This window comes from Crocodylus porosus, unplaced genomic scaffold (assembly GCF_001723895.1).
Source record: "Crocodylus porosus isolate Cpor-Errol unplaced genomic scaffold, CroPor_comp1, whole genome shotgun sequence".
Lineage (NCBI taxonomy): Eukaryota > Metazoa > Chordata > Crocodylia > Crocodylidae > Crocodylus > Crocodylus porosus.
Genome location: NW_017728916.1, coordinates 25,403,779 through 25,414,552, shown reverse-complemented (window position 1 = coordinate 25,414,552; position 10,774 = coordinate 25,403,779). Strand labels below are relative to the sequence as shown.

Below are 10,774 nucleotides of genomic sequence, written 5' to 3'. Positions count from 1 at the left end.
CAACTTCCAAGGGAAGTGGTGCTGGCTCCTACCCTGGGGGTCTTTAAGACAAGGCTTGACAATCATCTTGCTGGGGTCATTTGACCCCAGTACTGTTTCCTGCAATGGCAGGGGGTCAGACTTGATGATCTGCTTGGGTCCCTTCCGACCCTACCAACTATGAAGCTATGAAAAAGTCAATTACAATATCCATAACCTAGGAAAAGATGGAACCCTCAACGGTGCCATCTACATGCAGTAATTTAGAACTGGAATATTTTTCCCTCTGAGAGATTATAGTTTCATAGTTTCATAGTTTGACAAAAGCAAAGCATTATCACAACCCAGATGAGATAACAGGCTGATACACGTGAATTTTCAAAAGCAACAGCTCCTTCTGCCCTCTTCCTCCATTGCTTCTTCTATTATTATTATTACCTGCAGGATCGATCTTTTTCCATGGGTTAACAATTAATTTATCTCTACAATTCATGTTGTCTTATATTCTATTATTGTATTTCATTCCAACTATTGTAGTTTCTTCTTGGAGTTTTTTTTCTGGAGATCTACACTGATTACTAATTAGCTAGCATTAAAATGGATATGCTGGTTGATAAGAATGAATCTGGATAAAAGGAGTCAACCCATTTTTGTAGCTGTCTAGAACCTGGCCAACTTGTATTTTTCTAGAGATCACACTAATGTGTCTAAGATGGCTTCCTATTTCTTGGCTCAGCAGTCTTGAAATAAAAAAGGACAATTACAATAATTGCTATAAACCTAGCTATGTCGTGACCCTTGGACATAATGATTTATGACTCTTCACTGTCAAATATGTTGTCTAGTCTAAATAGATTTAATAAGACACTCTTGAGACTTACATGAAATTTGGGACTATCTAGGGTAAATGTCCATACTAATTGCGGAAAAAGCCCTGGTTATTAGCAGGGGTGTAGGTTGCAGCCATGTTGGTCAAAGGGCATAGTCAGACAAGGTTCTTTGGGTGAATCTGGTATCTTTTATTAGACCAACTTAAATAGTTGGGAAAAAAACATTTTAAGCAAGCTTTCAGGTTCAAAAACCATTTGTCAGGCTGAGGAAGTTTCTGCAGTTGGTGTGTGCTTTTCCTGGATGGAATGAAAAGTAATGAAGCCAGAGGCTGGGCTGGGCTGCGTACAAGACAGGGAGTCAGTGAAGATGTAAATTGAGGAGTCAACGGGTGAGAGACAGGCTGGGTGGAGGGGAGAGAAGGGGGCTGAATAGTGGAGAGGTACCTGGGGAGTCAAATGTCAGGCAGGTTATAATATAATATTTAGTCCATGATTTTTAGTATTCAGGAAGTTGATGGAGTGGAGTTCATAGGCTTATCTCTGGGACGTGTTTTGTAAGCTCCCTTTGAGGATTAGAACTGAGAGATTGGAGAGAGAGTAGTTTTCTTGTGAGAAAACTGCCCACACAGGTAATTGAGTATTCTTGTATTTGATAGAGTTCTGGTGTGCGTTCATTCTGGTGCACAGTTGTTGTTTGGTCTCCCCTACGTATTTTCGTAGCCTGGTTATTAGCAGGCTTTTTTTTTAATTGCTGGCTACACATTCTAGAACTATAAGAGTAGAGTTAGCAGTACAGTACAAGGAGTTCATTTTACTTTACAGATACTGGACACATGTACACATGCAATTAATGTGATTGAATTGAATGAGATACAATTTGAGCTGGAGTAAACTAATCCAGATGTCACCATTTACATATACATTTAAGTGCAGTAATTTACTGTGGCACAGAAAAGTACCTGTGTTTGATGGGACTGCCCTGTTCTAGAGTAAATTAATCTACCCCAGACTATTTGTAGCATACATGTAGATGGTGACACTTTACTGCACATTAAATTAGCCTAAGTGCAGTAAAGTTCAGACATGTCCACTCTGTACAATTGATCTGTATTGGCACTTTTGACTATTATTGCTTCATGAGCACTCAGGATGTTTGCTGTTGTACAAGGTTTGCACAGATGCGGTCTGCCCAGAAAAGCCAACAGTTCAAAAGAAAAACACAGATGACATTATTTGTTAGAGGACTCAGAGTTGTTAGCTAAGGAAGCTTTCATTTTGTAAAATTACTTTCCTGCTTGTCTCTCTAATTAAATAACAATGGAGTAGAAAAGACACTTGACTGTTACTGGTTGAGTCTATGGGCCTTGAGAATGAAATGCATTATTACAATGGATTAATGTAATGTATGTTTAAACACCTGTGCCTAAGCTATTGAACTACATCATGCTCTCTCAGCCTGTGGTACAGATGAGCCCAGGACAAAAGCAGGAAAGATCTCTCTAATGACTGAGATCCAGATATTACACCGGGCAAACACTGAAGAACTGTATCTGTGCTTGGAGTTACTGTGTATAAATTGCCCCAAACTACTTTGAATGCCTCCCCCAGCACAGTGGTTCTGAACCTTTTTAGACCCGAGCCATCCCATGAAGATGCCAGCTCTTAGTTTTCATTCATTTTTGCAATTTTTCTCTTGCAAAAAACAGAGATAACAGCAGGTCAGAATGTTTTAATGTTATGGATTCCTACTTGAAACCTCTGGGTTTATATTGTGAATCATGTTTGCACACCTATTCTATGTACACTTGCATGTTATGTCATAAATTGCATTAGATCTTGCAGGGAACATGCCACCTGATTTACTGCATCCTCTTCCCCAGAAGATTCGTTCAACTACACAGCTGATACATATTGTACAACCAGGGATCATGAGGAATAAAACCACATTATTGCTTTCCCTCTGTGTGGAACTCTCATACCTAATGCTCAATGATAAAATTATCCTCTTTGTATCATGTAAACGGGGATGGGTATCTTTAGGGATCTTTCTAAATTACAGCACTAGAAGCTATTCTTTACAGGTTTGTAAAACTTGTTTGCAGCTTTAGGGCAAAGATCATTTGGTTTCACTTGACTTTGAATGAGATTTATTTGTTGACTAGTACTGACCCTATTGTTGAACAGGATGGACTGCAACTGATGGTGTCCCCTATGAAAAATGACATGCTTCTTTTTAAAAATCTGTCTCCCTCTTGGTACATGACATAGTACATGGTTGTTTGTATTTCTTAGAATCCAATATCTCTTCAGAAGACACAGCTGTTCTTCCTAGCTACCAGATAGGCATCATTGTCGGAGGCAGCGTGGGTTTGCTTTTTCTAGTGCTACTGCTGTTCTGCTACAAGAGTTACAGGGGTGAGTAATTAGTTACATTTGCACTTGAGGGTGTGTCTGTTCTGAAGGAGAGATTCTTTCAAGCACATCCTGTCTCCCATTCAATCCCCAGTAACATGGTTCTGCTTCCTTCTCCAGGGGCTGCCACTCTCAAGATCTCTGTTTCAAGCATTCTTGAGAGTAACCACTGTGGATGCCCTTAGAGAGATGTCACAGTTGTATTTTTGGGTTTGGTATGGGTGAGCAAGGCATGCTCCAGGGAGTCCCTCCTGGGATGTGCTAGAGATGACCCCTTTGGGTTTTTTAAAGCTGGTTAAAAAGTATACTCAAAGCTGTATTGGCAAGTTTAGAACAGGATAGATCCAGACTATTTATATTCCAAGGCCCATTGTCTTTCCATTGACTCTTAGATATCTCTTGCTGCTTTCATCCTTACCTAAATTTCAGTGCTTCACTCTTTCCTTTCTTCGTGTATATCACAATTTGAGTGACCTCTTGGCACCGCATTCTGCGTTCACTTGCACTGGTTTCTGACTCCATTAGAGCTGATGAAAAAATGGCTACAAACTAGTTTGGAAAAACAACTGTGAAATTTCACAAGCTATTTCTTACTTTAAAGGATTCAAAATGGAGGATTCAAAATGGAGCCTTTTTTCCTTTTTGGAAAACTTTCACTAGCTTTTTCCAAAAATACTGTGCTATTAAAAATGTGCGTGAATGGGCATTGGCATTTTTTTGCTGACTGAAAATACATTTTTAATCAAAAACAATGATGACATTTTCTGTTATGTCTTGAAAACTAAATGTTTTGGAAATACCAAAAAACAAGACAAAAACCAAAAAAAACCCCAAAAAACCATTTTTCACAAGAGAATTTCAGTCACCTCTAAACTCCACAGACTTCCATGGTCTTATTTCTGAGTTACCTGATGTGAGAGGACATGTGTACCCATTTTTTTCATAAATCCTCATTTGATATCATTCAGACATACAACATAGAGATCACCCCTGATGCCTTGCCAAAGTCCTTACATTAATTCCATACCAGTTCTAATGTCTGAGCTGTTCTCTGTCCACATGGCTAAATTTTTTCTTCTGGCTTACCTCTTTAACCTTGCTTTTAGGCAACATTTTTGCCTTTTGGTCCCAGAATAGTTATGAAAACTTGGAACTTGAATCATACTTTTCTTGCTTTCATAAGTTTCAAGAAAATAGAGAAAATTACCTGCCTTATGCACTGTGTGCTTAGTACTTTGTTTGTCTATCCAATTTACCTATTAAAGTGACTTTTGCAGGTGCAGTTCAGCTCCAGGAAAACCGAACTGTAAGGCAGGAGCAGGTAAGAAAAAGATGGGCATAATAGATCTGGGTAAAATATAAACCTGCAGCTTCTGACAAGACAAAAAAAGACGTTCTGCTCCTTTTTGAAGAGTAGCTACATGCAAGGATTTTATTTTTGTGGTTCAAACTTTAATAAGTGATTGTGGTGAGGGACAAATGACTTTGATAATGGAGTCCAGAGGTTCAGCATTCACTGCCTCCATTTCTAGACCAAAATTAATTTAGTTCACAAGAAAAGTGATGACTTTTCTAAGCATTGGCCTGCTAGCTCTCATAGGGTGTGGAGTGAAGTTTGGGGTTCTTTTCATCATGTGCATCCTCATCAGTAAAAAGTGTTGCAGGACAAATTATGACTTCAGTTAAACTATTCAGAGTAAACAATGCTTCAATAGAAACCTGTTCCTCCCAGAAGATATCCTGACTGTAGAACAATGCATTCACATATGGACACTGGTTGGTGATTGCTAGAATGGTGAACTACTAGTGAGTACTACTAGTTCTGGGCCTCAGTTAAATGAGGTTTATTTAGGCTAAGTACAGACAGTCAAAAAGCCCAAGACTGAATTGATTAAGTCTTTGGAGTTTAGTCTAAGCTACAGATTGAACCAATAAGCAAATGAACAGACATTCACTTTTGATTCAGGGAATGCAGTAACGTGCCTGCTGTGCCCTAGTCAGAAGCCAGGGGGTGCCAGAGCATGGCTCTTTGGCGCACAGCTAGCACGGGCTGTGTGTCTGCTTCCTCTTTCTGCTGCCCCTCTCCACCCCAAGTCCATAGGATTTATAGTTCAGAATTATATCAGCAAGACTCTGCAGGGTGCTCATCACTTCCTCTTCTTGCTTCCAGGTGCCTCTGGGATTTGTACTCCACAGTCACAGCCAGCCTAAATAAGCAGGGCAGGGCAGCTCTGTACTCAGAGGAAGGGAAGTTTAACCCCCCTCCCTGGCCCCAGACTTCAGCTGGGGTTTGCCTGGGGAAGCCAGTGACCCAGCCCTCACTGCTCCAGCTAGGGTGCAGAGGGGCAGGGCCAACCCTGCTCTCTGGAGCAGAAAGCACAGCCCAGCCCATAGCTGAAAAATGCTGGGATGCTGGGGGACTGTGATTCAGCTTGAACCAGGAAGGGGCCTGGGACAGAAGTTTAAAAAACCGGTTTGACCCTAATCAGTTAAGTCTGATGCTATATTCAACCAGGTTTACCTTAAACCATTTTCAGCCATTTTGAAACTGGTTTATATGTGCTGAACTTCTATTCTGTGATAGGTTTAAACCAGTTTCTGATCACTTTAACTGGTTTGTTTGTTAACTGGGTAACTTCTGTCCCTAGCCATATAGCTCAGATATTAAGTGTTGGGTGCTGCTGGACTGAGGACCAAACCTCATGGCACTTCCTAAAGACTGATGACATAAGAGCTAAAAGAAGAGAGGGCAGGATCTTGCTCTTTCTCATCACCCTGCTGTGTATACGCTGAAGTTACGGATGTTGTGGTGGTGGGGTTGACCAAATTTCAATTTCTCTCAGACTCAGGGACCAAAGTGATGTAGAACTTGCCTAAGATGAATGCCTCACCAAACCCACTGCACTAAACCCAAACCTGAACCTCTGCTTCCTTAAGGTGTGACAGGAGCAAGTTCAAAGAGAAGCAAAGGCTGGAAAAAAAAGGAAATGAAAAATTCACATAATAAAATGAAAAGAGAAATGAGGAAGGAAAGTGTGAGACCACATTTGCACTTTGATTCTGTGCAGTTCCCCCTTTCCCTACTGCACATTTACCCTGCTCTCTCACTTCCTCATGAGCATGCTCCTTAGCAGAGACCTACTTTTCAGAGCTAGACTCTCCTCCCTGCTAAAGGTCAGTGTGGTTTTTCTTGCAACTTTAGCAGGGCTCACTCTGTGTTCTGTCTTGTTCAAAGCCCCTTGTTCTTTCCCACACACTATGTGATTAGCATCACTCTTTGTGAGAACAAGCTTCTTGTTTGTTGTGGAGGACATTTTAGCTCATTTTTAGAAAACATAAACTATCCTGAACCTCTCCTACTTGTTAAGCCTGTGATGTTCCTCTCGTTCTCTCAGCCCATCATTGGAATAAAGGATCTATAGATCAAACTCTGGCTCTTCTACCTACCTCTCCCTGTTCTTTATCTGCTTCCTAATCTTAAGTGATCCCCAAGCTCTACATGGCTGAGTTCCATCCCTCCAGATATTTATCCATCTACAGATACACTCTAGCATCCCATCACTGAAGCAATGAAGTAATTATTTAGGTAGCCCAGCACCGTACAAATCATTGCACTTAGACTAGGGACAGAAGTTACACATAAACTGTTTTAAGTGATCAGAAACTGGTTTAAACCTGTAACAGAACATATATTTAGTGCATATAAACCAGTTTTAAATGGCCAAAAGTGGTTTAAGATAAGTCTGGTTTGGGTCAAACCAGTTTATGCAGCTTCTGTTCCAGCCCTCTTCCTGGTATAAGTTAAATCAGAATCCCCCCAAATCCCAGATGCTTTGCAGCCCTGGGTGGGGCTGTGCTTTCTGCTTCAGAGAGCAGAGCTGGCCCTTCCCCTCTCTTCTCTTGCCCAAGCAGGGGCGGGGGAGTGGCCAGACACATGGTACCCTGAGGCAAAGGGAATAGGGAAGGGGTTTATTCCCCCCCTCCCCTACTGGGGCACCACGGCCCCTGTCACTCATTCTCCCACTCCCCATTCCAGCAGCAGGGGAGGGAGCATGGCCAGAACTGGCTGGCATGGTGCCTGCCATCCACCTCCCTCACCAGCAGCTGGAGCTGCAGAGCTGAGGCCAGCTGGCCTGTGAGTGCTGCTGAGGGTGGAAGCAGAGGAGCCAGCTTGGTCTGGGCCACCGGGGTTGGTCCCTTCCCAGTGGGCTGCAACCTAGGCTGGGGCCATGGGAGCTGCATTGCTTCCCATGCCCAAGCCAGAGGGGCTGTCACAGAGCCCCAGCCAGCTAGGAAGGGCCCTGCAGGGCTGGCCTGTGAAGCCCTGGCTTGGGAGTGGGCAGGGGCTGGCTTGGGAGTGCGCTTCCTAGACCAGCTCAGAGGCACTGATGGGCCTAGAGCCCGGCAACCACCACCTGGCCCTCTGTGTGTGCAGACCCTGGGCTGCAGGTGAACAGCCAGCTGCAGGCTGGTTGGTGCTGGCTGGGGCTGTTCTGTCCCACCCAACTCCAGCTACCACTGCCGCAGCCATGGCACACCGCGCTGGGTGGGGAGGCAGAAAGCTTCAGCCCTGTGGCTTCTGCCCAGCATGTGGAGCTTGGGCTGCAGCTCCTGGATGCCTGGGAAGGAGGAAGGTGTCTGGGGGCTGCAGCCGGAGCTCCATGCACTGGGCAGAAGCCACTGGTACCAGCAGGGCTGCTTTTCTCCCCTTACCTGCAACTGCAGCACCAGTTCTTGCAGCACCACGCAGCATCACTCGGGGTGAGGGGAGCTTCCTTCAGCCTGGCCACTTCAGCTCAGCTCAGGTTGAAGCAGCCAGGCTGAAGGAAGCTTCCGCTGCCCCAGGCAGTTCTATATACTGCAGCGGGAGCCACAGTTGCAGATGAGGGAAGAAAAAACAGCCCTGCTGGGCCCAGTGGCTTCTGCCCAGCACATGGAGCTCCAGCTGCAGCCTCAGGACATGTTCCACCCAGGCACCTTCCACCTTCCCAAGCACCCAGGAGCTGGTGCCCAAGATCCACATACTGGGTAGAAGCTGGGGAGCTGAAACTTTCTGCTCCCTCCTGCCCCCCTGAGCAGTGCAGTGCAGTGCAGCCACAGCAGTGGCAGCAGGAGGTGAGGCAGGCAGAACAGCACCCCCAGCCCACCCAGCCTGCAGCTGACTGTGTACCTGCAGCCCCAGGTGCTGCACAGCCCAGGGGGTGTGATGATGGCTGCCAGACTTGGGGCCCACTGATGCCTCTGACCTGGCCTGGGAAGCCCACTCACCAGCCAGCCCCTGCCTGTGCTGCCAGGCTGGACTGTCATGCAGCTCCAGTGAGTTGGGAAGGGCCCTGCCTCTACAGACCAGCCCCACAGAGCCTTTTCCAGCCGGCATGGGCATGGGGAGTCAGGAACAATCTGCTGCCCCTCTGCCCCCGCCCTCAGCAGCACTCCCAGGCCAGCTGGGCACAACCCCACAGCCCTAGCTGCAGGTACGGCCCCAGCCCTTGGCAGATAGAAGGGCCATGCCGGTGGCTCTGGCCAGGCCCCCTGCCACCTGAGCAAGAGTAGAGGGAAAATCTGGGTAGACTCCAACTGGGGTCCTATGCTCAGATACAGAGGAGTTTAATCCCCGACCCCTGTCCCCCTTTGCTTGAGGTGCTGCCCTGACTGGTGTCTGGCCTTAGGGACAAGCCTGGCAAGAGCTGCTTCACCCCACCCCTCCCTGTCCAGGCACAGCCTTGCTGCAGTCCCTATGTTGCACAAGGGGCCATTCGAGCTCCTGGAGGCTAAGTTCCAATTTGGTCCCCAGAGGTGAGTCACACCACAAGCCACAGAGACAAAGCCTTTATTGCTTGCAAGCAGGTCGGCCTGGAGTCATGAGACTCAGATCAAAGCCAACCCCGAGTGCCTATTCTCCATTGCTTATATACTCGATTACAAGGTATTGGAAAATTCCATTAGCACAGGTGTACTTCGGGTTACATAGTTGCAAAATTGGTTGCAAAGTTTGGGACTTTCTAGCCGTTAGCTTATGGTTTGCCTTCTCACGCAACAAAGTGGGAAAACAAGTTGCAGGTGCTTCTTTGGTACATTCTTGTAAAAGCATAAAGCATAAGAGTAAGCAGTTCTAACCCCAGCTTGTCCCACACCTACAGTATAGGCGGAGAAAGAAAAAAAATTGGGAGGGGCTGAGCGTGTGTGCACTTGCACACGCACCCCGCCACCCCCAGTGGGAAAGTCTGCAGGGGAAAGGGTGGAGCAAGGGGAAAGAACTGTGGGGTGGGAGGAGGAAGTGGGGCTGGGACCAGGCAGAGATCAGGAGGGAGCAGAGCCGAGCCAGGCCCAGGATCAGGATTGGGGGTGGGGCCCACTGTGCCTGTGGAGCCCCTTCTTCCACACCTGGGATCATTCTTGATGCCTGCACCCCCCGCACCAACATTTCTGCACCCCGCAGTGGCCCTGGCCCTGCACCACTCAAGCAAAGGGGGGCTTGGAGCCAGGGGCCGGAGTGGGACCAGCCTCAGCTGTGCCACTGGGCCAGAGGGGACAGAACCCCTGAAACCCCGCACCCACCCTGCCCCACTCTGAGTCATTCCCAGGAAGAGCCCAGCACAACCCTGGCCCCAGTCCCAGCCTGCAGCAGCAGCCTACCCTGCCCTACACAAATCCAAGGGGGACACCCCCCCATGCCTTCTGGGGTACACATAGCAGCAGGAGCCATGGCCCCCCCAGATGAATCACTTGCAGCTCAGTCCTGCACCCCACTGGCTGTGCAACACCTTCCCCTCCCCTAGCTCCAGCCCCACTCCCTCCCCACCCCTACTGCAGCCATTTGGGAGGGCTAAGCCCTGTTAGCTCCCCCTTCCACTGCCTATGCTGGGGCAGGAAATTATTTTGAGCAAAGGGTCGCTCACTGAGTTTTGGCAAGCTTTTGAGGGCCACATGGGTAGCCCCAGCCATTCACAGGTGCCCTACCCTCTGGTCACCATCTTGTGACTGGAAGTGTCTCCTAACCTCTTGCTTTTGTCACCACAAGTCCCTCCCCTTGCCCCTAGAAGTACTCCCTTCAGCAAGGAGTTTTGCCATCTCAGAACCAGAAAAATACCAATTTATATTCTAAAAAGCAAACATCTACAACATTCATTAATTTGATTTCAAAAAATATTTTTGGCTTGATTTACATGCATTTGTGTAGTATACATAGAGGTGATTGTACAATAGCTTAAAATGAAATCTTACGCTTGTATATTGTGAGGGTGGGTATAGGTTTGTGGGGGGCTGTGGGTTTGTGGATATGTGGAGGGAGGAAACATGGAGGTATGTGTGGATATGTGGGATGTGGGTAGGTACAGGATCTGTTAGGGTCTGTGTGTGGGGTGAGGGTGGCTGGGGTTTGTGTACGGCAGTGTGAAGGGGGTGTGGGTACATGTGTATGGTGAGGTGTACATAGTTTTATAGTTTCATAGTTTCTACAGTCGGAAGAGATCTGAGTAGATCATCTAGTCTGACCCCCTGCCATGGCAGGAAAGAGTACTGGGGTCAAACGACCCCAGCAAGGTGTTCATCTA

At 46.7% G+C, this 10,774-nt stretch overlaps 1 long non-coding RNA gene across 1 annotated transcript in view; it reads left to right on the top strand.

Moving 5' to 3' along the window:
* The first annotated feature begins 2,648 nt into the window (after positions 1–2,648).
* LOC109311076 overlaps positions 2,649–10,774 on the top strand; it is a 12,483-nt gene continuing 4,357 nt past the window's right edge. The window contains exons 1-2 of the long non-coding RNA XR_002101403.1: positions 2,649–3,224; positions 4,499–4,542. This is a non-coding gene — a long non-coding RNA (uncharacterized LOC109311076). The remainder of the gene's footprint in view (positions 3,225–4,498; positions 4,543–10,774) is intronic.